The 26,052-nt window shown below is 39.4% G+C and overlaps 1 protein-coding gene across 1 annotated transcript in view; it reads right to left on the bottom strand.

Annotated features, from left to right (window-relative positions):
* Positions 1-26,052, bottom strand: part of ZNF804A (zinc finger protein 804A) — a 384,349-nt gene that overhangs the window by 210,000 nt on the left and 148,297 nt on the right. Inside the window, exons 3-4 of the mRNA XM_064718110.1 lie at positions 5,687-5,725; positions 3,256-3,359 (exon numbers count right to left, since the gene is read on the bottom strand). The gene's annotated coding sequence lies outside the window, so the exon portion shown is untranslated. The remainder of the gene's footprint in view (positions 1-3,255; positions 3,360-5,686; positions 5,726-26,052) is intronic.

The following is a 26,052-nucleotide window of genomic DNA, read 5'->3' as shown; positions in this document are numbered from 1 at the left end:
GCAAATTCATATTAGTAGCACTAGAAAATATATTAAGTTTTTGTTAACTTTGCTGACTTAGGCTAAAGAAATTCCATTTGTTCCTAATGCTTTGACATGCTTATGGTCAGTCTAACAAAGAACTGCATTCCCTGTGGCAGCTGCATCTTTCCCTAAGCATTTTTGAAATATTTTGATCCTAAGTATACAAATTTGAATCCTGTCAAGAAGGACTGGAACCAGTGGACAAGAATATGGCTCCAACAGATCTTCCTAGATAGGAATTTTTTGATATCTGTACTCTGCTAATTCTTTAATATCTGTATTAATACATATATTTTTACTTCTCTCAGGTACCACTAGAGGAAACTGCAAGAAACTTCAGAGAGCTATTACAGAACATTTACCCCATCCAATTGAACCCAACAGTGCTCCTTATTAGATATCAATCCATTTTGCTGACACCTGACTGTTATGAACAATGTACCATGCTTTTGTGGCTGTCATTCAACCACCTTATAACACTGCATGCCAAATGCTAAATAATGCAGGGCTTCTTTCAGGGATGGCATCACTTGCACACAGGTTCACTTTTAGTTACAGGCAGAAGGTGCACCCAGCACTCCCCTCTGCCATCAGCCTGGCAGCAGCTCTGCTGAGTTGTCACATTCTCCCCACGGTTGTTTTGCTCAAAATTTGTCTCCACGTAAAATTTCTGTTCTGCTGCAAACACTCAAACTGCAGTTCCAGGCATGAAGATGATTTTTGGATCTATTTTATGCTTCCCAAATGCTTTTCTCACCATCCCTCCTAAGCCCATTTAATGCCCACTAAATGTGCCCGACTGACTGAGGCTTAGGGCTGCTCTTCATTCTCCAGGAGAAGAGGCTGTGGCACTGCAAGCTCCCACCTGGAGGTGCCAAACCATGGCCATGGTGACCTGGGGGGATCTAAGGGATCACTCTGGGTGGTTTATGTGCCATGAGCACAGGATCATCACTCTTCCTTGCAGCCACAGCTACAATCTGTCAGCTGTAGCGCAGACCAGAGGAAAATAAACCATTTTTAGCACATTTAGGCCATACAATCATAGCTCTGGCTGTCATTCTGGACAAAGACAGCAGTGGAAGGCCTTGTGTTCATTAGGAACGCTCTGAACTAGCCTGGTGGCAGGGTGCACCACACAGCTCTTGAGAAGAGGTCATCTACTGTCATGCAAGTGGGCTTTAACTGGACCCAGGCATGTAAAACACCAGCAGGCCTAGCTTTGCTCCAGGGATTCCCAATTTATCCATGAGGGAAGGGGCTGCAAGCAGCCACTGCTGCAGTGAAAAATGTGCAAGCAGCAAATCACTGCCACAGCCTGAGAGAGCTCGTGCAAATCACAGGGAATAAAACAAGCTTTGCTTAATGCAGGATACTTCATCCTCTGCCTTACACCAAAGCCTTCATGTTACACCTCACTCAGTTTATCTCCTCTGCTAACAAAGAGAAGCAAAGAGAGGAGATGATCATGGAGAGGTGCTGCAGCACAACCAGATGGTCCAACTCTCCCCAGCCTTGGCATTGTGTGTCTGTCTCTGTAACTTGGGTATTTTTATCTTCTCCCACCCCCCTTGGTCCCATCTGCACCTTCCTCTTTCCCCATGTCTGTCACGTTGTTTTTCAGTTCAGCTTCCCCAGGAAGAGATGCTCATGCTGTCATGTCCCTCACAGTGAACTCAGCAGAAAAAGGGATGGGACTCCTCTGGATTTCATGACAACATGCCTGAGGGGAGCAGAGATGTCCCAAGAATGCTTCCTAGCAAGGGAAAAGCTCTGTGCTCAGCTTTCCTGTGAGGTTACACAGCAGGGCCCTGTGCAGAGGTCCCACCTCAGCTCACAGGCATTCAAAGTGCACAGAAACAGCCCTGAAGGAGTTTGTGATCATTTCCCAGATCATTTGGAAGGGTTTTTTTGCACAGTTGTCACTCTCCACCTTTTCCCTACCCATTTTCCAGCCAGACTGGATCTTGTCTCTTGTTTTAGCTGCTGATGCCCTCCTGTAAAGCCCCTTCTCACACATCCACCAAAAACAAAGGGCACAGCAAAGGGAATTTCTTTCTTTCTTCTCTCGTGCAGCATGAATCATGAAAAAGAAAACCCACATAAAACTCTTATCCCACTGCTTTAACTGCCAGCCAGAGCTGACTTCAGTGGACAGATGTTTCTCTGCATCAGTTGGTAGTAACATGAAGGGCCCCAAAACCCCCAAATTTATTCTTAGTTTCACTTACAAAGAACATTCTAAAAGTAAAGCAATGAAATAATGTTGGTTTTAGTGGCATGGCAAATAGATTTACGAACTAGTACAAAGGAGTTTGTTCATATATTCAAAATATGCTCTATATTTCATTTCTATGAAGTTCTGCCTTCATAGGAATATTACTAAATACCAAGAATAGGGTCTCTGCCTCTTTAGCCCATTTACTCAGATGTAAATTAGTGTCTGGCTTTTAATCCTCCCTCTGCTCTTTTTGCTTTCATTGAACAATAGGGAAGCCTACTTGTAGTTAATTTACCACCTGAAGACACTAAATAAAAGTTGCAGGGCCTCATTTATTAAATCTCTCCCTAAGTCTGAAGACACTAGGGATCCAGTCAAGGCTATGTTTTAATAAAATATTTTCACCACTCAAATTAGAGTATTTATCCAAACAAACTCCCCATGAGGGAATCCAACATAAACCAGCTTATTTATTGGTGACTGTTAAGTCAGGTTGGTAGTGCTGACCCTTGTGTGATTCTCCAAAGCACATCATTCTATTATTTTCATTCTCAATATTTATTAATTTAGCAAAATTTCCGGCAAGTTGTCTCGTGCATGCTGCTTCCTTTATTGTCTGCCTTTTACTAAAGTATTCTGGCACTCTTAAAGTTAGAGGAAGAAAAGTTAGAGGAAGAAAATAAATTTGTCCAAAAGGAAGCACCCCATGGCCTGTGTGCTCCAGCTTGCTCCAGGCTGTATCACTGACCCAGGACCATTTTCCACAGCAGCCCCACATGCAGCTTGTGAGGTCAGTGTGTTTCAGGTGCATTCTCTGTTTCTCTGGACAGATCAGTCCCTTTGCTCCCATAAAGAACAGAGACTTTACTAAGCACAAGCCATATCAGCTGGAAGTTCTCTATTTACACAAAATCTGAAGTTTTTACTTCTTAATCCCCAGTACAGGACTTTCAGAATCTGCAGATGTCACTAGTGTGGTTTTTAAATGCAGCATCTCTCCTGGATCTTACCTGGTCAGCTCCTGCTGGATGCTGATGATGTGAGTCCTGTTAGGATGATGTTTTAAGTCCTTCCCATGAGAATTTGGGGCGGTGATAAAGGGTCTCTTCCTTGGCTGCAAAAATGTCACAAGATATGCATTGAACAGAGCTGATTGATGAGGAGAATTTCTGGTTTACATGAGATTTTGACATTTTGAAGTTTATTTCTCTTCTAATTCATAACATATAATATTTTTAGATGTCCCAGAAAACAGATGATCTGCACAACTTTGCCTTTGGACAAATATTAACACACAGTTTCCAAAATTAATTTGTTCCCTCAAACCTCAGCAGCTGCTGACTGAAAAGGCTTTGTTCCTTAAAATATGATTTGGCATAACATAACCTAACAGCATACCCTAGTCTATTATTAAGGTTGAATTGTCAAATGAATTGTGTCAATGTAAATTAAATGCTGGGTTTATATTTTTTTCCCTTAAAAGAAATTTTCACCCATCTTCAAACTTCCTCATGAATTCAGAGGAGACATTTTCAAAGACACTGTTGTTATTGTTTATGAAACATCAAAGTTTCCGGCAAAACATTTTCCCAACATCTTTTTCAAGCTCAGCACAAGAAATACTGCTGAGCTCCTGGTTCTATTACCTCAGATCCAGCTCTCTGACAGCAGGGAGAATGGCTCCATAAGTAAAGTGCTTCCCAGCTCATGGGATACACAGCAAACATCAAAGATCAAGTGGTTAATAATGTGCCCATCAGTTCCAAGTGATTTTTTAGTAGCCTTGGCAAACGTTGGTATTTATGAAAATTTCTGCCAGGCTCCATATGGTTTTATCTAAATGCGAGTGAGCACTCATCCCTTGGACTGAAGGCCAGCACAATGCAGCCAGGTTATTCTGCACCTCCCATGGGCATGAACACATCCCAAAAGCCCAGGCTGGACCAGGGGCCAAAAACAAGAGTTCTGTCTGCTCCCACAGAAGCACTCATCCCTGAGCACAATGGCACAGGGGTCACAGTCCAGGTGCCACCAAATCCATTGGAGTGAGTCCCTAAAAGCAGAGCAGGCCTTGCTCGCACCCTCCTGCAGATAAATAAGTGTGGGAGGCAGTGAAAGGAAACCTGAGGGCCTCAAGATGCTGAGGCTCAGTCACAGGGGAGGACAGTCACACCCTGCCACACACTTTAGCTGTTAACATGGCTTCATTTTGGAGATGCTCTGAACATGGCACTGCACAGAGCTAAAGTACATACCATGAGCTAGAGCATGTTCTGTACCCCACCAATGTACAACAACAGTGTATAGAACACCCTCTTTGAGAGGGATTAAACCATGCAAAACATCTCAGCAATAACAGAATCACAGAATTGCCTGGGTTGGGAGGGACCATAAGAACCATCTCATCCCACCTCTTGCCATGGGCAGGGACAGCTTCCACTATTCCAGGTTGCTCCAAGCCCTGTCCAACCTGGCCTTGGACATTTCCAGGGATTCAAGGACAGCCACAGCTTTTTGGAGAACCTGTTCAGGGTCTCACCACCTTCTTAGAGGGAAGAATTCCTTCCCAGTATCCCACTTAACCCAGCACTCTGGCAGTGGGAAGCCATTCCCCCACCCTGTCACTCCAGGCCCCTGCAATGTGACATCCCATGCTCATTGCCTTGGCTTTCATTTTTAATGTCTTGTATAACAGATTTTTTCAGCTTTATCCTTCTGGCTTCTAAATTAGCCCCAGCTGAAAGCCAGCACTTTGTAGACTTCTGCACTGCAAAAATTGGTATTATATGTTGTCCTGTCGTGCTGTACAAGGGGGAGTTGGGGAGGATTCTCTATGATAAATTTTTCAGGTAAAAATAAAGGACAAATGCCCTTTATTTACATATCTGAGAATATTATAAAATCTGATATAATACAATCTAAATATAATATTATAATTATTATGATTATTATATAATTTAATGTAATATAATATATATTGTAATAATATATAATAATATATAATATAATAATAATAATATATTTGATATTATATCTGAGTATTATATCTGAGAACTGTTAATTGATAAAGGAAAATACATGTTCCTATGGAAAGGGGATAGAAAAGGAAGCAAAGAAGGAGAAAGCAAAGAGAGAGAGAAAGAAGACAGGGACAGTCCCTAGAGTACACCTATCTACACAATTTTTCACCTCATGTATAACATATGTTGAGGCATAAATAAAAATCAGACTGGCTCCTCTCACATGTGTATCACCACATAAATATTTATGCATATAAACTCATTCATATATATTTGTGCCATGAAGAAAATCCAAACCTTTAAAATTTTAATGCTGACTATGGGAATATTGCAATGAAAAGTGTTCAAAGAAAAACAGTCACATATAAACAGTGTATTCAAGTAGACTCATGCAAGCTAAAAAATTGATGTTTATACAAACCTGTATTTTGTTTGCACCAAAGCTCTGCAGATATGACATCTACAATGGAAAGAAAAAAAATAAACATTCAGTTGACCACCTGTTGGTAGCAACACTTGGCTTAGTTCATATAAATGGCACTAGTTTTATTAATACAAGTTGTTAACATCCTCTATTCAACCTCATTAAAAAGAATGTCTCAACTGGAGAGGATAACAGGATTATAAAGATGTTTATAAGGAATTTGATTTACCAACATGTTCTTATTAAAATTAGCAATTATTTTGTCATTACAGTTCTATCTATCATTAAACCTCTCCTACATTTTGGTTCAGTTATTTATGACCAGTATTTGTTATACCAAATCTGAGTTTAAAACCTCATTTTAAAACAACTGTGAGTGGATATTTCCATCCAAGTCTGTAGGAAGGCTTGGAAGTTTAAATATCAGCTGGAAAAATTCTCTGCACCTTGTGCCCTTCAAGGACAAATGTCTGTGCTTGAGTTTATGAAGACCTCACACATTTTGTATGTCTCAGAAATAAAAATAATAGAAAAGTTGTACTTTACCTTTTCACTTTCTGGAATGAACAGTAATTAAACTAAGGATTTCTTAACAATACTGTTTCACATATGTTTTTTAAAAACTGAACAAGCAAATATTATTTGGATCCACTTTTACTAGCAGAAATAATACATTTATAAACCATTTAAATAAATTAATCTTAACTCAACTTTTCTAAATGTGAACAAAGGAGAAATTCTCTTCATGAGCATAGAGCCATCACAGTCCAATTCAGTAATAACAGCAATTTCATACTGATATGAATTTGTTTAAAAGGTGACCTAGACAATGAAGCAAGTATAATTAAATTGGAAACAGCTAATTCAATAAAGTACTGATGTCAAAAGTAATAATCAGGGGAAATTTTAGTGCAACACTCATCTGCAGAAAGGATCATTTTAGAACAATGGTATGCTCATGTGAAGAAATTTAAAATATAAAATGTCTGATGATGGTTGATTGAAAAATAAAACAAAAAGGGCTTTATGATAATAGATTTCTAAATGAGTAAAAGGAACAGAGACACAGAATTGCTATCATTAATATGTTGCCACTGTTTTATAAAACAAAGAATGCTCATTGAATTTGATAAAAATATCTGCTTCCTGGCTTGAAATGGTTAAGTACAACTAAGTTTCACCCAACCTGAGCATTAAAAAGTGTTCTATTAAACAGGTAAAGTATTTTCCAGAAGACAGCTGTCCCTGCACAGGCATTAGGGTACCAACCATCCCCTCTGTGCAGGAGGAGAGCTCAGCCAGTGCCCAGAGCTGCCCTCCATCTGCCCCCAGCACAGAGGGGAAGTTCCCAGCCTCTTCCTCTTGTTCCTGCAGAAAATCAAGGCTACCTTAATATTCACTCAGCCTGCTGATCTGCTGGCCCAGCACACTTATGGAGCTGAGGTCAGGGTGGAAAACACCTAGCAGAGCTCTACACCAGGGGTCAGGTTCCTTCAACCACGAGGCTGAAGTTCACCTGTCCAGCCCACAGAGCCATCTTCAATCAGCTTCTGACTGACCCAAGGCAGGGAACGAGCTCCTGTTGACCATAAAATGTCTCAGGCCACATGGCCTAAACATTTACTGCTATAAAAACCCAAAAGACACTTGGAAAGACAAAAGTAAACCTATAAAATTCATTTGCTGAGCTGCATAAGTGGTTCTCCCAGAGGGAAAATCATGAGAGAGCATGAACAAACCTGACTTTTTGTGCCATTGCTTCCTGAGCAAAACTCTCACTCCTGAGGTTTACCTGATTTCAAAACACTACCAACAGTTTTACAAAAAAAAAATTAGTTCATATATGTGCACACACATGGGAGAAATATTCCTTTTGCACTGTCAAGTGGTGAACAGGCTACTTAAAGTTGCTGATCTGTAAAGACAGATGTTCCAAACTTAACCTGTTCTGTGTGAGACTTGCATCAAGCTATAATCACAGAAAGTTAAAATAACACACTGTTCTAACCAAGGATCAGTGTGAATTAGGTGGTGTGAACTATGTAGAGCCCACAAACAAGCAAAAATTAAATTTCTTGTTTAAAAATTAGGAAAATCCAGAAGAATTTTGCCTTGCACCCCAGAAGTAACGCCACCACCTGAGGTCTCACAGCCAGCACTGCTGCCTGGCAGTGAGAGGAAGAACCAGAGCTCGTTCCTGTATTCCCATGCTGAACAAAAACCCTGACAGCTGGAAAAATGTGGGAATCAGAAAAACAAAACCTTCCACAAACACTGAAATATTTGATCTATAACCTTAGAAGAAGCTTAAATTAATATAAAAATAGACAACTATTAAAGCAAAAAATCATAAACGTCTATTTCTATAGTTACAAGCAAGAATACACCTTAAGTGAGGAACTGTACAAATAACATAGTAAAAAGTTATAATGTAAGGGTGTAGTTGTACAGTTTAGAAGTTTAAATGATCTATATATATGTATAATATAGCTTCTACATATATATATTATCACTTCTAAAGGTTTGTAAGGTTTAATAAAAGCATATGTGTACATGTAAGTTTAAAGCCCATTAAATAAAAGTATCCAGAGTACAGTAGAAATAAGTAAAAGTAATGAGTTTTAAAAAATGCAATAAATCCTGTAGCAGCTGTCTATTAGTTTGAAAAGTTGCTACTCTTGACTATAACCAAATACCCACTTGTCTAAAATCTCACAGCCTCTGAGACTAATATTTATCCAAACAATAAATGCTTCTTAACTTAAAAATCCTTCCATCCCTTCATTTCTAACAATAGAAAAATCCCTGCCTGGCTTGCCAGCTGAGGCAGCTGCAGCTGGAAGTCCCAGAGAAGGGGAAATATGGGAGCCCACGGTGTCATTTTTCCAGAGTCACTTTTTCTGACTACAGGCACTCTGTAATTTGTCAGTCAGGGTCTCTCAGTCCCACAGAGATCTCGTTTCCCTGGAGACAAGTCTTTTAAATAGCAGCTGGAAACACCAACCAGATTGAGAGAGGAATTCAATTAAAGGGAAAAACCACCCAGTTCTACTGGGGGTCTGTGCTAGGAGAAGCTTCTGGAACATGCATTTCTGGGGTTCTAATTTATTTCTTATTTCTTATCCACTTCTTTGTCATAGGCATGGATAAACTCAGTAAGGTTTCAGCTGATAATTCAGTTATACTGACGTTTCCTATTTTTTTATTATTGGCTAATAACTTGGATTACTGCTATTTTTCAAACTTGATGTAATTTAAACATTTGCTTATTTTTAACTTTTTGACAATTCATATAATATTGTTCCGCCTGTTTGAATGAGATACTTTTAGAGGACAATGAAGTTAAATCATAGTTAATCTTACTGACTTGCTTTTTAGACCAGACACTGAAAAAAAAAAAAATAAAGTTGGACTGGAGAAATGTTGGATCAAGAGATCTCCAGCCAAATGATTCATGCTCAGGACTTCTGTAAAGCATGAATTCTGAGAAAATTAGTGCCTCCTTATCATGAGATGCAGCTCAAACACAACACTCTAAAACCACATCATATCCATATGTAGATACCCTTCCCATTGGCACTTTAAAAAAGTAATTTTTTAATGAAGGAAAACATGAATACCCTTGCACTTGAAATACACCTGTTTGGAATTCCAACAAATATTAATATGAGCTCTGTTTTTCACTTCTGCTCAGCTTTGCAGCCATTAATGATGGAAAGAAAACAGAAAATCACTTCCAGGCACTATTACTTGCAGCAATGATAGGCTGTTTCAATAAGTTACATTTCAACAGCCACAAAAACCAAGTAATTAAACCTCTGTTTTCTTTACACTTGCAAGCACAATTTTCTCCTTTACCTGTAATGTTAGCAAACTAAATTTGGTGCCAACTTTCCAAGCAGATTTCCAAATGTTTCTAAAGAAACACCAAATACTTGGAAGATTTTTCCCTTCTTAGCACCAGACTAAAATCTAAAACATTGCTGTTGGGCTGTGAGCTGAGTGGTACTGATCAATATAGATCATGATTTATCACTGAAAAAGCAGGGAAGTGTCAACTGTTTCTTCTGCATCACAACAGAGCGGATCACACCGAGGGAAGAAGCAAACTCCTGTTTTAAAATTAGGCTTTTAAACAGCATAAAGAGAGAGTATTACATGGCTTTGTTATGCCAGTATTGATTGGCAAACAACACAGACTTCTGTTAAAAGTGATTTCCTTCAAAGATGCTGTCAAGACACCAGAAGAATACTAGTTCCTAATCTTGCAAAGAAAAAAAAATAATATTTAATGCCATCTGAATAACTTCTTTACATGACTGAGCTACAGGTTTTCAAATAAAATTTTGTACACTGAAATGTTAAAATTTTGTACAGTGCCTAGCCCAAAAATTACAGATGCTGGTGAGGATTTACATATTGTTCAGTTTAAATTGCTGAAATGAAGTATTTGGTATCCTGAACTTGAGAGAAATTTTTAATACTTAAATAACATTGAGGAAAATTGTGGAAATATGACAACAGTCTGGTGTCAGACATTTAGTAGAGAACAACATATATAATACAAACAATTTGTCTAGGATCTGCAATATTCTTATATTTACCACTTTAATACAAGCAGCATATGTTCATCAATGTTTTCTACCTGAGTTTATTAAAGCAAAATTAAATAGATTAATAGTATCTGCATTCAGCCTTTAAAAATCACCTAATCATTCTTCCTACACATACTAATCTCCAGAAATAATAATTTTATTAACAAATTATTTCTACTATTTTTACCATACAAAAGTATGCCAAATTACACTTGGAAACATTAAATTTACTTCAAAGCATTTTGGGGTGGGGTGCTTTATTTTTAAGTGAACATAAAAGGATATTAAATATCCGTTATGGGTCAGACTTTACAGATTTGTGAAGCAGAGCAGCAGCGAATGGGGGAGGAGATGACTTTACCTGGTGGGATCTGATCAAACAAGACAAGAACAGGATGCTGTAAGAGATCTCTCCAGTGAAAATAATGGCATTTTCAGAAAGCCTTCTCCAGCAAACGTGGTGTGAATAGATAGGTTTGACTTTTCATAATATCTGTTTATTCCTATTTTTTCCATATAAATAATATTTTTGTGTTTTACATATAATCTGCAATTTTAAAATGTGCCCCTTCTAATCTAAAGCAATCAAAGCTCTTGTCTAAATTACTCAGATGTATTATAAACTGAGGCTCCATCTTGTCCAACTGTGGAAACAGAGCTGAAAAATGAGACAGTGCCTCTCCAAGAAGGGTGACCTGAACCAGTGGACAGCTGCAATTTGAACCAGAATAAATCAACAAATAATTCTGATGGAAGATTTCTTGTACAATCTTCAACCCAGCAAATTCAGATGCAGACATTTATTTGTTTGGCCTTTATTGTCTGGAAATACACGTGGGCCTGGATCTCAGTGGTGGCTGCCTGAACCTCTGTGAGCTGAATTAGCACCAGGATCAGCAACTTTGCCCCAGCTGAGGGCTCAAGGAGCTGTCAAGAGAAGAACTCTCCCTCCTGGCAGTAATTCCTTTTGGAGAGCATTTATTCTTTCAAAAAGAGAGACAGCCAGTGTATTACAGAGCTGCAAAAAGAAGCAATCTGTCTGAATAGCGGGGAAAGTTGTGAGCAAAAGAAAAAGCCTGGGTGTTGAGCCCTCCTCCAAATTTTTCCACTGAGTTCCCATTCAGTAGTACAGGACAACTGAAGCAGGTGATTGTTAACCATTATTCCAGTTTCATATACAGTATACTTTTATTTTTTTTTTAACATGCTATCTAAAGCAAAATTTAAGGAGAGGGGACTGTATTACATAAAACCTGAAGAACCTCTTTTTATCATTACCTAAGCTGATGATTTTTACTGGTAGGAAGATGAAAGTCCTTACAACTACAGGTTTTGATCACCTGCTTTTGTTTTATATTCTACTGTAACATTTTAAGTTTCTAGAGTTGTAATTTATTCTGACTTTGCTCAAAATTGCTAGATGTAGCCATGTGCAGATTTTTGTACTAAGAAGAATCATTTTTACCCAAAGGCTTTAAATAAATGTTACACTCCATTTGGAAAGAGTGCTTAGCTATTTTTATCTTTAAAAAAACAAAGATGGAAAAAATGCAAAATACTTAGTACTGAGATCAGCGTTGATCAAGTAGAATTCAACAATTTTTCAAAGTACCACCACAAAAGGGTGTGGAAAAGAGTACTTCTTGTAACAGTCTTCAGAAATAAGAGAAAAAATCCTCCTGATCTATACAGGCTGGGTATCCACTGGGTGAAGAACAGTGTTAATTAATATTTACAATTTTGGATGATTTTTACCAACCTGAACAACAGCGAGATGCAATTCTCACCTCTGCTGACATCTAAAATGAGTGCTGAGAAAAACCCACGGGCAAAACCCATGAGCTGCTGAACAAACGTGCCCTAAAACAAGCCCTGAGAGTGCCTGTGCAGCAAAGAATCATCTTTTCTTTTGGAAAAGACACTTACAATGGTTTGGGGGGAGTCTCTTATCATTTCTGCCCCCTCCTCTCTGCTCACATAATTCCTTTTAAATGACAAAGCTGAATCTTAACTCATGTTGACTCAACTCATCAGTTAGTGGAGCTGAGAGGGGACCTTACCTCCCCTCAGCCTTGCCTGTCATTTTCACTAAATATTCACTTCCTTCCACACTGAGACTGAAAAAAAAAAAAAAAAAAAAAAGAAGATAAGTAACTTCAGTCCGCCTTGGGTGAAGCCCAGCAGCAGCATCCTGCTCACTGCTCTATCAGGAATTCCCTTTCATGCCCTTGAGATGAGACATTTTTCTTTCACATCAAAACTATTCACTTTGTCACTTACCAAAGTCTGCTTTCTTACCCAAATTTTAGCCAGGAAATCTGGTGTATTAGGCGTTCCCTTTCATGCCCTTGAGATGATGCACTTATCACTCATATCAAAATTTTGCCACTTCCCAAAAAACTGCTTTCTTACCCAAATTTTGACCGGGAAATTTGGTCTATCAGGAGTTCCCTTTCATACCCTTGAGATGAAACACTTCTCTCTCACATCAAAACTTAGCCACTTTCCAAAAAACTGCTTTCTTACCCAAATTTTGGCCAGGAACACCCCTGGCCTGGCTTTTCCAGCCCTTTGGAAGCACATTGTCAGGAATTTGTTGAACTACACAGACCACGGGGGAGTCCCTGACTTCTTGGCTTGCAGAGGCAGAGCCCTTCCAAAATATATTTTGAATCCCCAAAAGATCAGCATCTCTATTAGGAAATAAAACCAAACAAAGCAAGCAATCTCAACACAAAAGGACAACAAAAGGTGACTAAAAAGTACCCAGTCATAAATCTGAAATAGGAAACACAAACATGTCCTTGTATTGACAAGGGACAGGACAAGTGCTGTTTCTCTGAGGAGGAATTCAAAGCAGAAGCCTCACTTGGGTACCATGCGCTGCATCCTCCAGGGAAACCTCTCTCACTTCATTGAACATAAAAGAGTCTAGACAGATTGTTTCAGGAGACAAGCCTAAAATGAGGCAGAAAGAATACCGCCCACAGGGAATTTGTTAAAATTACTGGAGACACAGATTGCAAAAGAACTCCTCAGAAGACTTGGAATCCAATTCTGATTTCAATAGACTACTCCGAGAGAATTTTTTTTTTCTATACTCTGCCCACAGGAATGGAAAAAAAGATACATTTGGGTGGCACACTTTAAAGGTTGGATTCTTTTCCATACATAGAGTGAAAAGCAGAGGGATGAAGCACTCAAGAATTATTTAGTAGGAACTTTTTGTCTTAAAAGTTGGCAGAAACGTTTAATATCAACTACTTGCTAGAAAGATAAATTCTCAAGAGATTTGATCAAAAATGGCAAAATAATGGCTTACATCACAATTATATCCTGCTTTAAAATACATATGCAATGAGGATTATCTTTGTTATTGGATAACAAAAATTATAATACAAGGAACAGTATTCCCTCTGTGAGTGATAAGGAAAAAATATATTCTCTGTGTCCATTATGGAGTAGGAGTGGGTAGAGTGGAATCTGAAAATCATTGAAGGGAAGAGCTGCATGCAGTTTGATTTATGCCTGCTCTTCTTTTTATGCATAGCCTGGGGAGCCTCATGATGATGTGTAATGAGTCAGGGTGAAATGTGGATAAATAAATGCACTGCACAATTTGTGAAGGCTCCTTAAAGCCTTTTTTTTATACACTCCATTCCAAATTGTATTTTCTGGGGGAAGAGATGGGAGACATCAGACAGAGCTCACGGAGTAACACAAATCTCCACTTGTGTTCTATTTCTGCTCTTTCCTTTGGTTTCTGGCTTTGTTTCTTTTTCATTTTCCCCTTGTTCAGAAGGAAAGCCACTGCCCAATATTTCATCCTGATGCAGTAATAACCAGGTGGACAAAGTTCAAGATGAGTACCTCTGGCAGATCTCTGTGTACAAGCAAGTAGCATTCCTCCTTCTCCCTGCAGCTGGGGAACTCCATAGGATAAATACAGCACCATTTTTTCCAGGGAAGGAGAAGAACACCATTCTCTTTCTTATCACCTTTCTCCTGTGCTCCTCCAGTCCACAATCCACATTTTCCCCCCAGAATATCAGGTGTGAGAGTTCAAGCAGTTCCTTCACTAGCGAAGGAAAATCTATAATATTCTAAACAATGTTTTTCAATTATGGAAAACAGAGTGTGAGGAACCATCCACACACCAGCAGCTCAAAAACCAAAATTCCAACCCAAGAAACAATGATCCTGAATCCTTTCTATATCTCCAAGTGCCCCTAACTACAAAGGGGAGCAGAACTGGAAATTTTCTATATTATGGCAAATTTTTTATATTAAGGCAAATTTTCAACCATAGCCAGCTAAGGTAACTGATTCAATATTTTTTTACTATCAAATTACACCTAATCAAAATAAATCAAGATATATTCATCCACTTCTATTTTTTGTTTTATATTTTCTCTTCCCCCAATCCTCACGCACTTAAAAGTAAGAAAATGTATGGAAGATCTTACAATGAAAACTGAGTTATACTGTGCTGTAATTCAGTCCACAGGAAAAAAAAATGCCTTTGCCTTTACAGAGGTTCAAATAAAGTTCTTTATATTCATTTCTTCCTATTCTCACAAATTTGCTTTCAAATATGTTCTCTCTAATCATGAGGAAATTCTTAATAATTTTCAATACTGAAAGAATATTGGGTTTAAGATCCAAAAGCAGCCTTGGGCATTCAAAACAAAATAACAAATCTGTCACTTACACATTGAAAGGGGTGTGTGTGCATATATAGGCAACAGCACTTTTTTTCCATATGAAATGTTTCATATGACTAATAATTTTCCTTCAGTGTGTGGTGGAAAAAATTACTAAAATCAGTTCTGTTATTCAGTGACTGGAAGCTGGGAGTACAGTGTCACATACTCCTAGGAGTTCAGTAGCTCCTTTATTAGAAATGAGTTCCAAATTACCAATTTACAGACTTAGCTCTCTAGGACATCCCTATCCAAATTGTAGCCTTTACTCACTAAATGGTGAAGTTCAAAATTAATTAATACAAGCTAAAGTTCTATCATGCCTTTGTTGCAATTATTGCTATTCACTGGAGGCCACACTTCGAAAATACTTTCTATTTCTACCTGAACTCACTTGCAATTGCTAAGAAAGTTGCCTTAGAATTAAATCTAAGTCGACCATATTTTTTTAACAAATCAGCACGTTGCCAGTCTCTCAGAAATGTTCATTACCTAGGGAAATGAGAACAGATAGGTTTCTTAGTTGGGTAAGTACCTGCTAATGTACTGGAGATACTTGGGTTTAATTGACAAGAGTCACTAAAACATCCTCCAAAATAAAAAGGCATCTCCCTTGATCAAAGTAAAGACATTTGAGCTCACTCTGCCTTTTGATAAGGTCTCTGCTGTCCCCCTGTGTTTATGGCCATAGAAGGAGGAGACCATCATCTATAGCAGCATTCCATCCCCCTGGCATTGCCATCACTTGCACCTCTTGCCTCTTTCCCCACCCTCAGGTTTAGAGGCATATTTATCAAAGGAAGCTGGAAATTACCAGTGTCCCAGTTGTGCTTCTGATCTAATTCTCTAAACACTTCTCACAATGTGAATTGCAGCTCATGAGCTGCTGGAGAGCCAGCAGAAGAACAGCAGCTCTCTTATTTCCATAGAAATGGCCTCATTGCTATGCAGACTTGGGATAATTTATGGGAAGGGATTCTCAGCTGAAAACAGGGGTCCTGCTGCCAATGCCCTTCTATTTATACACAAAGAAATTCAATTTCAGAAAGGTTTAAGAAACAGAACTTTTAAATGAGTGAGGTGAGCCTCACCTGGACCCACAACAAAAGCACCACAGAGGTGCAGAGCAGACAAGCAGTGGATCAGTGTCACAGAATCACAGAATGGTTTGGATTGGAAAGGACCTTAAAAAACATCTCATCCCACCCCCTGCATGAGCAAGGACACCTTCCACCACCCCATGTTGCTCCAAGCCCTGTCCAGCCTGGCCTGGAGCACTTCCAGCAATGGGGAAGCCACAGCTTCTCTGGGCAACCTCAGCCAGGGCCTCAGCACCCTTACAGGTGTAATGGTCATATTTGGGAAGGAATTACAGGTGTAATTTCTTCCCATATATCTCATCTAAATCCACCCTCCTCCTTCAGCTTAGGCTATTCCCCCTTGTCCTATCAGGAAAAAAATAAAAGGTAAAAGGCTGTTTTAAGAAGGAGTGAATATCTTACCAAAAATGCAAGTAGATAAGACATATGAAAAAATATCTCTAAAATATAGATTATTCCTATAAATCCTATATTATTCCTGTATTATTACATATGAAATCAGCATATTTACAAGGAAAAAAAAGCTGTTAGTCATGATTTTCATTCCTAAGCTTTTGTCTGCCTGTTAATGTTTGCTCGTTTTGTGTTTCATCACTTTTCATTTAGAAAGGTTTTGCCCAGAGACTGCACAGATGACTGAGTTTAAGATTAGTTCAGATAAAAAGAAAAATGATTGTACACACTCCACAAGTTGCTGGTTTACAACCCCTACCTTACAAAAATACATCACAAATATCAAAGAAATGAGTTTGTCTCAGGTTTTGTTGCTATTTTCCTATTCTGTCCTAGTCAAACAACAAAATTGCTCACAGTATTTTGCTGATATTAGTTATTTTCTGCACTTTAATTTCACAGGTGAAATATTCTGAACTGTTTTCATAGAATAGTTATATTAAAAATGAAAAAATATCTCCTTTTCGAAATGGTTCTTAAAGAGAAACAAAGATTCACAAAAGTGAACTTTTACAGAGACATCCAAGTCAATCTCTTGCAGGAAATGAAGGTCCTTCTCAAAGTTTTACCTAGCAAGAAGGAGAAAGCAAAATTCATGGAATGTGAAGGGAACATTTATTTCTTCTTCACTTACTTAGGTGAGCATGACTATTTCTAATTGCAAGTGTTCTGAGGACACAACATGGCAAAGATACTCCTGCTTAGCCACTCCATTTTGTGTGCACGGTACTTAATTCTGAATTTAATTGTAATCTGAGTGATGATTTAAGTAGATGGGGAAATGTGGGTGCTCTGTGGGATGAGTAAAACATTCAGAGACCACAGAGAAAGGGAGCAGAGGGAAAACACCACAGATCCCAAAGGATGAGGACATCCTCATCTTTCTTTGCCTGTGTCTAAAGCAGCACAGCAGAGCTAAATTGACACTCACTTGTTGCCATGTGCAGGTTCTTCCTCATTATTGTGTTTCTTTCTCTCTGGAATGTAAAATATTAAATATTCTTTATAAAGGACTGGTATAACAGCAACATATCTTCCTTGGAGGTGCTGCTAATGTCAGAGGGACATTTCTCCCTGCCACATCCTTTGGGCTGTGACTGTCAGAAGTCCTGGGGCTGCAGGGCACCAACCCTACTCCTAAGGTTGAAATTTTTTTATAACCACCTTACTGAAACAGTGAATTAATACCTGTTGTTTTCTCTGTGAATTCTGGCTTTTTATATTATCCACTTTCCTGACAGGTAAAAACGACCATCTCCAATGTTGGCATTGAACAGAATTACACATTCAGCTAAAAGTAACTTATTGCACCAGCTGAAGGGTAAAGTTAATTATCAATGTCCTAACACACAGTGTAAGTTCCTTAAAATTAATTCAAAGAGGAAATACATTTTAATTTCAAGATACGGGAGTAGATTTTTTCCCTATGATTCTGCTACATCATATACTTACATTCTACATTCTATTTTCCATTTCAATTTCTCCTTTGCTGGTAGCTTCTCAAGTGCCAGCTTCTATTTCTGACACTTTTACAGCACAGTTTATTAATTAATTATATATTTACATGTAAGATGACTTAATTATCTAGGAAGCTCCACCAAATCAGCACAGACTTATGTCCTGGGCATAAATGTTTTCCTCTTTTGCTAATTACCCCAAGCTTTCAATGCACACCCTCATTCTAAATTTCAGTCAGCCACTATGGGCATCATTAAAAGATAAATCTACACGTAATTCAGAGACTGGGACATTTGTGAGGGGAAGGTTCCTGTGTGAACAGCTTGCACCACTGATATCCTGACTGTTCCAACACATTACAAACCCCTGAAATTAGGATTTTTCAAAGTTAAAACCTAAGTTCAGAAGGTCATTATTCTACTATCAAATTCAGCTTAATTACAAACAATAAATGCCTGTGAGGACTGTAAGAAGCACTTCTCACTGAAGAAACATCAAAACATTGAGATAATTTTTACTGTGAGAGATGTTGGGAAATACAAACCCATACAATTTATAAATACTCCCAACAGCTGAGTCTGCAGAATTGTTAGAGTTGAGCATATACTATCGAGAGATGAAAGAAAATGGATTGTATTTATGAGACATGGCAGCCTCTACATACTTTTCTTGAAACTACTTGTTCATGTCCTAGAAGCCTCTGTAAATGTTGTGATAAAATAAGTGCCAGAATAGGGAGCAGTCATGCATGTGATAGGAAAATTCACTGGCGTGGCAGAGGAATATATATGAGCACTTGCATTTGTTTGTTTGCTAGCTCATACTTTTCACAGCAGAAAGAGTTATTATATTGGATGCTCTGAAACACTCCTAAAATACGCAGGATTTTTCAAAATATCTTTGTAATTGTAAAGAGGAGATGTTCTGCTTTCTTTTAAGAATGATTATAGAAAATTGGTCATGGCAATTTAATATCCTGTGTTATGTGCCTTCATCTCTCCCCATTCTCTGCTAACCTGCTGGAAAAGGTTGCTGTTGATTTATGCTTTTGTTTGTGAATTACACTGTAGAGTTTCAGAGGCAATAAGAGCCAGAAAATTGCTTCTTACAGTCAATGACCTCCTTGTAGTTTACTTCCTTATTTTATCATAATAGAGACATTCACTTGATGGAGATTTCCCTACCAAAGAGAAGACTCTGATCCTTGACCTTAATGAACATGTTTTCCTACCTGCTCAGAGCATTACAAGTATTTTAGTGGCAGCCAACTTTGAGCGGAGATTTAAAGATGGTTTGTTATTCAGTGATAAAAGTGCAGTCTACTGAGATAACTGCTGCTGTTAAGAAAACAATGGTTTATCCTTTAGATTACAGTACCTCTCACATAAACTTTCATTTCTCTTCCCCAGCAAATTCATCTTCTAAACAGGACCAGCCTTGCTTGATCATTGCTGTTAAGGCTATTTATCTGCAGCTCAGAATGAAAGAGAAGTCTCTAACAAGAGAAACCTGAAATCACTGGGAGGCTTTTCCTTGACTCCAGGAGGATCTGATCCATCTCTAAATGCACAGAGCAATTATATTTTCAGAAGAGGTACAGAGGGCTGCTGCCTTCTGCCAGCAGTGCTCATGTAGATGAGGATTAACACCACCACACTTGAGCTAATGGAATTGCTTTATGGAACCATTGAGTCATTAAGGTTGGACCTTTGAGATCACCGAGTCCAGCTGTCAGCCCAGCACTGTCGAGTCCACCACTAAACCATGGCCCCAAGTGCCACATCTCAGTGTTTAAATATCTTTCAAAATAGTGCTTCAACAGCTTCCCTGGCCAGCCTGTCCCATTGCTGACAACCCTTTGCTGTGAAGAAATTTTTCTTAATATCCAACCTAAAGTGCTCCTGCCACAACTTGAGACCATTTCCTGTCATCTCTTATTCATTACTTGGGAGAAGGGACTGACCCTCAACATAACATAACCTGGGAGAATCACAGACTTAATAACAGAATAACAGGAGAATCCTGAGTTGGAGGGAAAACACAGGAATCAGGTCCAACTCCTGGCCCCGCTCAGGACACCCCAAGAGTCACATCATGTGCCTGGGGGTATTGTCCAGACACTTCTTGAACTCTTGCCAGGCTTGGTGCCACGACCACTTCCCTGGAGAGCCTGTTCAGCGCTCAACCACCCCCTGAGTGAAGAACCTTTTTGTAATACCCAATATAAACCTCTCTTGACTCAGCTCCAGGCCATTCCCTTGGGAGCTGTCGCTGGTAACAGAGAGAGCAGCAGTTGTAGGCAGCCGTAAGGAGTGATAAAACCTCCCTTGAGCCTCCTTTTTCCTGGGATAAACACTCCTAGCTCCCTCAGCTTCTCCTCACGGGACTTGTGCTCCAGACCTTTCTTCCACCAGGTCTGTTGCCCCTCTCTGGAGCTGCTCCAGAATCTCAATGTTTTCCTGAACTGAAGGGCCCAAAATTGGCCACAACACTTGAATGTGGCCTCAGCAGAGCCCAGCACAGAGGGACAATCACTGCCCTGGTCCTGCTGGATCCTGTTTTGGATCCAGGTCAGGTGCCACTGACCTTCTGCCCATCCTGGCTCATCTGCTCAGCCCCTGGTGAGCAGCACCCTGGATCCTTTTCCATGGAGCCACTTTCCAGCCACTCTTTCCCCAGCCTCAATCTCTGTGCAGTTGTGACCCAAGTGCAGGACACTTTCTGTGAACATAAGTGCTTGTTCCTAATGACAGATGGAGTGCTGTGGTGCACAGGGAGATGTGGTCAGCCAGTTCTGGTCAAACTGGGCATCATTAATGTAGCTCAGTCATCTTGCATTAGTAATCAACTCTTCACAAATACCACATTGCTAGAAAAGGGGAACCTCTGCATGCAAGAAAATGAAACCTATTACAGAAGCAAGCTTCCTTTTCTAAGCCCAGCTCAGAATCCCCCTCTTCCTAAGGAAACAAAAATTAATAGATTCTCATTATTTCTCATCCTCCACCTGGTAGCTCTCCAAACACCCAACTTCCCACCCACACCTAGGAGCTATGGTCAACCCTATCTGACAGTGGGGTAGAAGCAGCAGAGATGTAAAGCTCCCAGGTTTGTCAGAAGAGGTGGCATGAAACGACCAAGGAGAGAGGCAGATTAATACTCCCACTGAAAAAGTGTTTACAGAGCAGATAAAACCATTATTAGACATTCCCCGCGACAGATGGCACTGGAGAAAATCGAGCGTCATGCGTTCTGCCACTCACAGAAACGCTCACTAAATAGGATGCAGAATAGTTGCTAATGAAGATAACACGTAAGAGAGTATTATACTGCTCTAAGGCTTAATTTGACTCACAGGGAGCATTTCCATCTATCCCAGATTGCTATTTCTTTTTGCAGAATTTCTTTCATGCCTTTTTCTTTTAACACGTTTTGTTCTGTTACCTTGATGATAGGGCAGTAAACAGCAGAATGAGATTTCTCCTAGGTTTCTTGACAAATTTCATTCCCTAAAAAAAGCAGCTGAGGTTGAAAAGCCAGTTTTCTTTGTCTTCCTTTCTGTGCCACTCCAATTAGAGCCTCCCTCTGTTGATGAGTTCTTGCTTGTCTCATCATGTTAGATGCTGTAGCCTTTACGCTAAATATTTTTATATGCAGATTTTTGATGTCTCCTTAATTTAAATACCTATTGTCTTCTTGAAAATTTAATAACCTATTATTCGGTTATGTTCATGCTTGTTTTATTCAAATTCTTCCATCTTAGTTTATAGCTAATGTCAGGTAGCATAGAAGGACAGGCTGCATTAAAAGCAAATGCTCAGCTATTTTTTTATTTAAATAATAAGTATGAAATTGCTGTATAAAAAAGTAAAAAGGAATAGTCAAAAGTTCCCTTCACCCCAGACCACCAGGCAAATCTGATAAAGGTGTATCAATTACTCTATAGAATAAGATATATATGCACGAGGTTGATGAGTTTACCCTCTGGTTATGGCTCTGCAGCTTCAATTACGAGCTAATCCCTCTCAGTCTGCAGTGACTGAAAAATGGCTGTGACTCAGTGAAAGCCCAATTTCAGAAATGACATTCAGAGAGTTTCAATAGAAGGAAAGAAAAGTACTTGAATCACAATTACATTCTGGATGTTCAGGAAATGTCTCGAACTGCGCAGGTTGTGACTCCTCAAATTGAATTAAAAGCACAAGTCAGGCAGGTCCCCTTGTTCAAAGGCACAGGGTGACCATGAGATAGCCATAGGATGAGATTCCTCACACAGGTGACATGTTCTGAGACTTCTGGATGAAGTGAGCTCTTTCACAAGCATCTTCTACATTTCCAGATCCCACCTGGATGTGGGCTTTCAGAGAGCACCTGAAGCTACAGGCAGGAGCAACTCCCTATTTTACAGTAAGTCAGTAAAGTGCCTCTGTAGTGGGAAGAGTAACCAAGTGAAACTTTCCTCTGGCATGAAAGAAAATCCTCTGACTTACATGATTACCTCTTAGCCAGTCTCCTTTAGAGCAGCAAGGTGTTCTGTTGGGGCCAGGCAAAGATTTGTGCTCTCTCAGGACTGACACTCCAAATGAGAAGAGAACCTCAAGATGCTCAAAGACATACTAAAAAGTACAAAAATTTCCTGAATCTTATGTCCATTTTCTACCTTAACCAAGAATTTTCCAACAAGTTGCCACACTGCTATAGAGAGTAGTGGAAAGAGACAAAAGCCCACAAAACTGAAGCCGAGTGGAATGTTCAGTCCCAGGGGGATTTATGTTATTGCTGAGACACAACTGCATCACCACCCACACAATCACAGCAACAGACTGAAAGGCACTGCTGCACCATCCCTATTGGACCATTTTCCCAATGATTAAGTTTCCTGTTATAAGGCAGAGGAAATTATATTTACATTATCAGTAACATAATCAATTGTAGTGAACCACTGTAATATATTACAATTTATTTCAGGACTTTCTGCTAATTACCATCCAGGAGCTTTATCATTCAGCAGAACTTGAAGGAATTTATTGCATTTATCACAGGGCAGAGGTGAAACTTATAGGTATAGACAAGGAGCTGTGTCCATGGCAATAAGTAGAAATTAAATTAATTCAACCTTCAAGCTCTCTTTCTGAAACAATAATAATTTTGTCTTTTACCTCTTTCTTTCATCACCTACCAGCTGTTTTTACAGACACTTCCATTTTATAAACACATTGTTCTTTCTTGCTTTTATGATATTTTTTTCTCTACTCTCCTGTAAACTCTATAAGACTCCTGCAATAAAGAATATTTCATTTTCAGTCTTTCTGTGAGCAGAACAAACCCAGTCCTGAGACTTATCTCTCCTTAAAGCAACTACTGATTGCACACCCTAAAAAGACCACTCTATTGACATTCTCCTGTAGTGCATTGTTGTCCAGGTCAATTAACTGGCATCACATGATCTTGAAATTGATATGACTTGGGCACTTTTCTGCCACTTCAAGGGACAGCAAAAAATCTTATTTTCAATTTTCTTTCATTGATCTTTTTGTCTTTCTTCAGCTAAATAGTAGGATAGACAAGCATTTTATATTCTCAGCATAAACCTCCCCTTTATTCCAATGAGGCAGTCTGCTTCCCAAGGAAAGGAAATGCACATTTCTGTGAGGTACTGCAGCCAAGCTCCTACAATGCAAAATATTAGGACATGCACAGCATTTTGTAAAATATGGCATACATTTCTGTTTCTCATAAACAGACTCTAATTCGGCTCACTCGCTACCCATGGACAGTAGGTGTCTGGGCTTTCAGGAAAAACAAGGAAAATGCAATCTGGATGGGTTTTAAATGGAACTTGGTGCGGTTCAGCTGAGAGCAGCCTGGGAGATGGGAAGGAAGCTGAGCAGTGCTCAAGGAGACAGGCTACTTGGAGATATTTTTTGTCAAACTCAGAAGAAAGCAGACATAAACCAGGAGTTTTCGCCTGCAGCAGGCGTTCCTACAGAGATGTGCACGCATGTGATCCATTCTGACAAACTCCTGAGAGCCCACTGCTGTCTAGGGAAGGTCATCTCCTCCAAGCATGATCCCCACAGCTTTCAGCTGCATGCTGCTACTCTTGTGAGGGATCATAACCCCAACCTTCCCTGCACACCACAAGGAAAGCTCTCACATCCCTTCAGCACATTTCAGTCCTCCTTCAGGAATGAAATAAAACAAAGATCTTTTTTTTCTAGTCTTGTCCCTTTTATTCTCCTCTCCTGAGAGGGGGATTTCCTGCCCCAGAGGGTAAATTGCACTTAATAAAACAGAGCTCACAGCTGCTTGGGTCACAGGCAGTCAGGAGCAGACGGAGCATGTTGTGCCCTGGCTCCCCACCAATACAGATTTAGGCCTCACATCTGCCATCCCATCCTCATCTCTGACAGCATGTGCCTCAATCCTCCTTCCTGGCTTCTCCACCCCAATGAATAATTCCTCTCTCCCATTCCTAAAATGACAGAGAATTAGGGGCTGCCACAGCAAAGTATAAAGATGTTTTGCCAGCTTTATGCCAAGAGCAAGGTTCCCCAGTCAGCACTTTTGCCTGTTGCAGGGTCACTTCATGCTGCTCCAAAAGCATTGAGAGGCCACAGAAAAGCAGAAATTCAGGCCTTCTGTGGCTGTGTGACAGCAGGAATCTAGAAGGTTGGATTAAATTTACTGTAGCATGCATGCTTTATGGCATCCAGTAAACTGCACAGAAAAAAACATACTCAGAAACATGAGCTTATCATCTCCCCTGGTCTGCATTCCCTCCCAAGACAACAGAAAAGCCCAATTTCCTCCAGGAAAGGGTTCAGAATTGCATTTTAATTAAAGCTGCTCTGGCAACTCTTCATTTTAGCCACCCTCTTCCAACCCAATGAGCTGGAAAATCCAGGGAGAGCATTTTCCTCAGAGTTAGCTGCTGAGAGCAACCTCTCCCACCCCACACCTACACCAGAGCATGATGGAAACCATGCTCCAAAACACCTCTGGGAGCCATGCCTTGAATTTCAGTACTTCTAATATTATTTTGCATCACTATTATCAATGTCACCAAAAGATGCAATTTCTTTTGGACTCCTCTTGGCCTTCTAAAGTTCTACTGCTGTCATCCATCTTAAGCCCATTATTTGTTTAATATTGCCACTTGAATATGAATCTCATTTTATTCCCAATCTATGCAAAAAGCAGTTTATGGATTGTGTATATGTTATGAGGGGTTGATTTCTTGTTTGGGGTTTTGGGTTTTTTCTTGTTGTTGCTTACTTTTTTTGGGTTTGTGTGCGTTTGTTTCAGCTTTTACTTCTTCTAAAAGGGCAGAAGAATTATTCCCACTTCTCTTACACGGGAGAGAAGAAACTTGGCAGTTAGTGTGTGGTATTATTAATTCGATATTGGTATTAGTGAATGAAAACACTACTAAAAAAGATCATTTACATTTTCAGAGATTAATGGGATTTCTTGATGCATATTTAGTTTCTGTCATCACAGCCTAATTACCAAAACTACTTTTTATTAATGACCAGCACAGAAATGTTCAAAAATAAACAGTTTTTTAATCTCCCTTCAAGTCCTAAATCACTGAAGACGAGAAGAGATTAAGAGCTGGGGACTTTGTGTGGGGCCTGGCATAGCTTTTAAACTTTATATTATCATACAGTGGATCTTAATAAAGTTACTTTTATTTAGAGAAAGCTGTTCTTCCTGAGAACATAAGACTCACCTTCTTTAAGAAAGGGGCAAAAAAACCTAGATATTGCAAAAAAAAAGGTTAATCTAAAAGAAATAATGCATCTAGGTGTGTTTAGTTGAGTGATATACTTGTTTCTCAGCCATGTTGTAGTGCCCCTGTTGTAACCATAAACTCAGGGGAAGGAAAATTATCCTGGTGGACCAATCCTACAATGAAATTTGAGAGCACCAAGGTCCTGTTCAGAGACCCTTTCCACCTTGATGGGAGGTGTGTCCAGCTGACTGCCCAGGATTCAGGTAAGGGAATTTTCTCCTGGGACCACAGCATCAGACTGTTAAAATGTCTATTT

Source organism: Zonotrichia leucophrys, chromosome 7 (genome assembly GCF_028769735.1).
Source record: "Zonotrichia leucophrys gambelii isolate GWCS_2022_RI chromosome 7, RI_Zleu_2.0, whole genome shotgun sequence".
Classification (NCBI taxonomy): Eukaryota; Metazoa; Chordata; class Aves; order Passeriformes; family Passerellidae; genus Zonotrichia; species Zonotrichia leucophrys.
The sequence above is the reverse complement of the archived record's forward strand: the minus strand, read 5'-3'. Positions and strand labels throughout refer to the sequence as shown.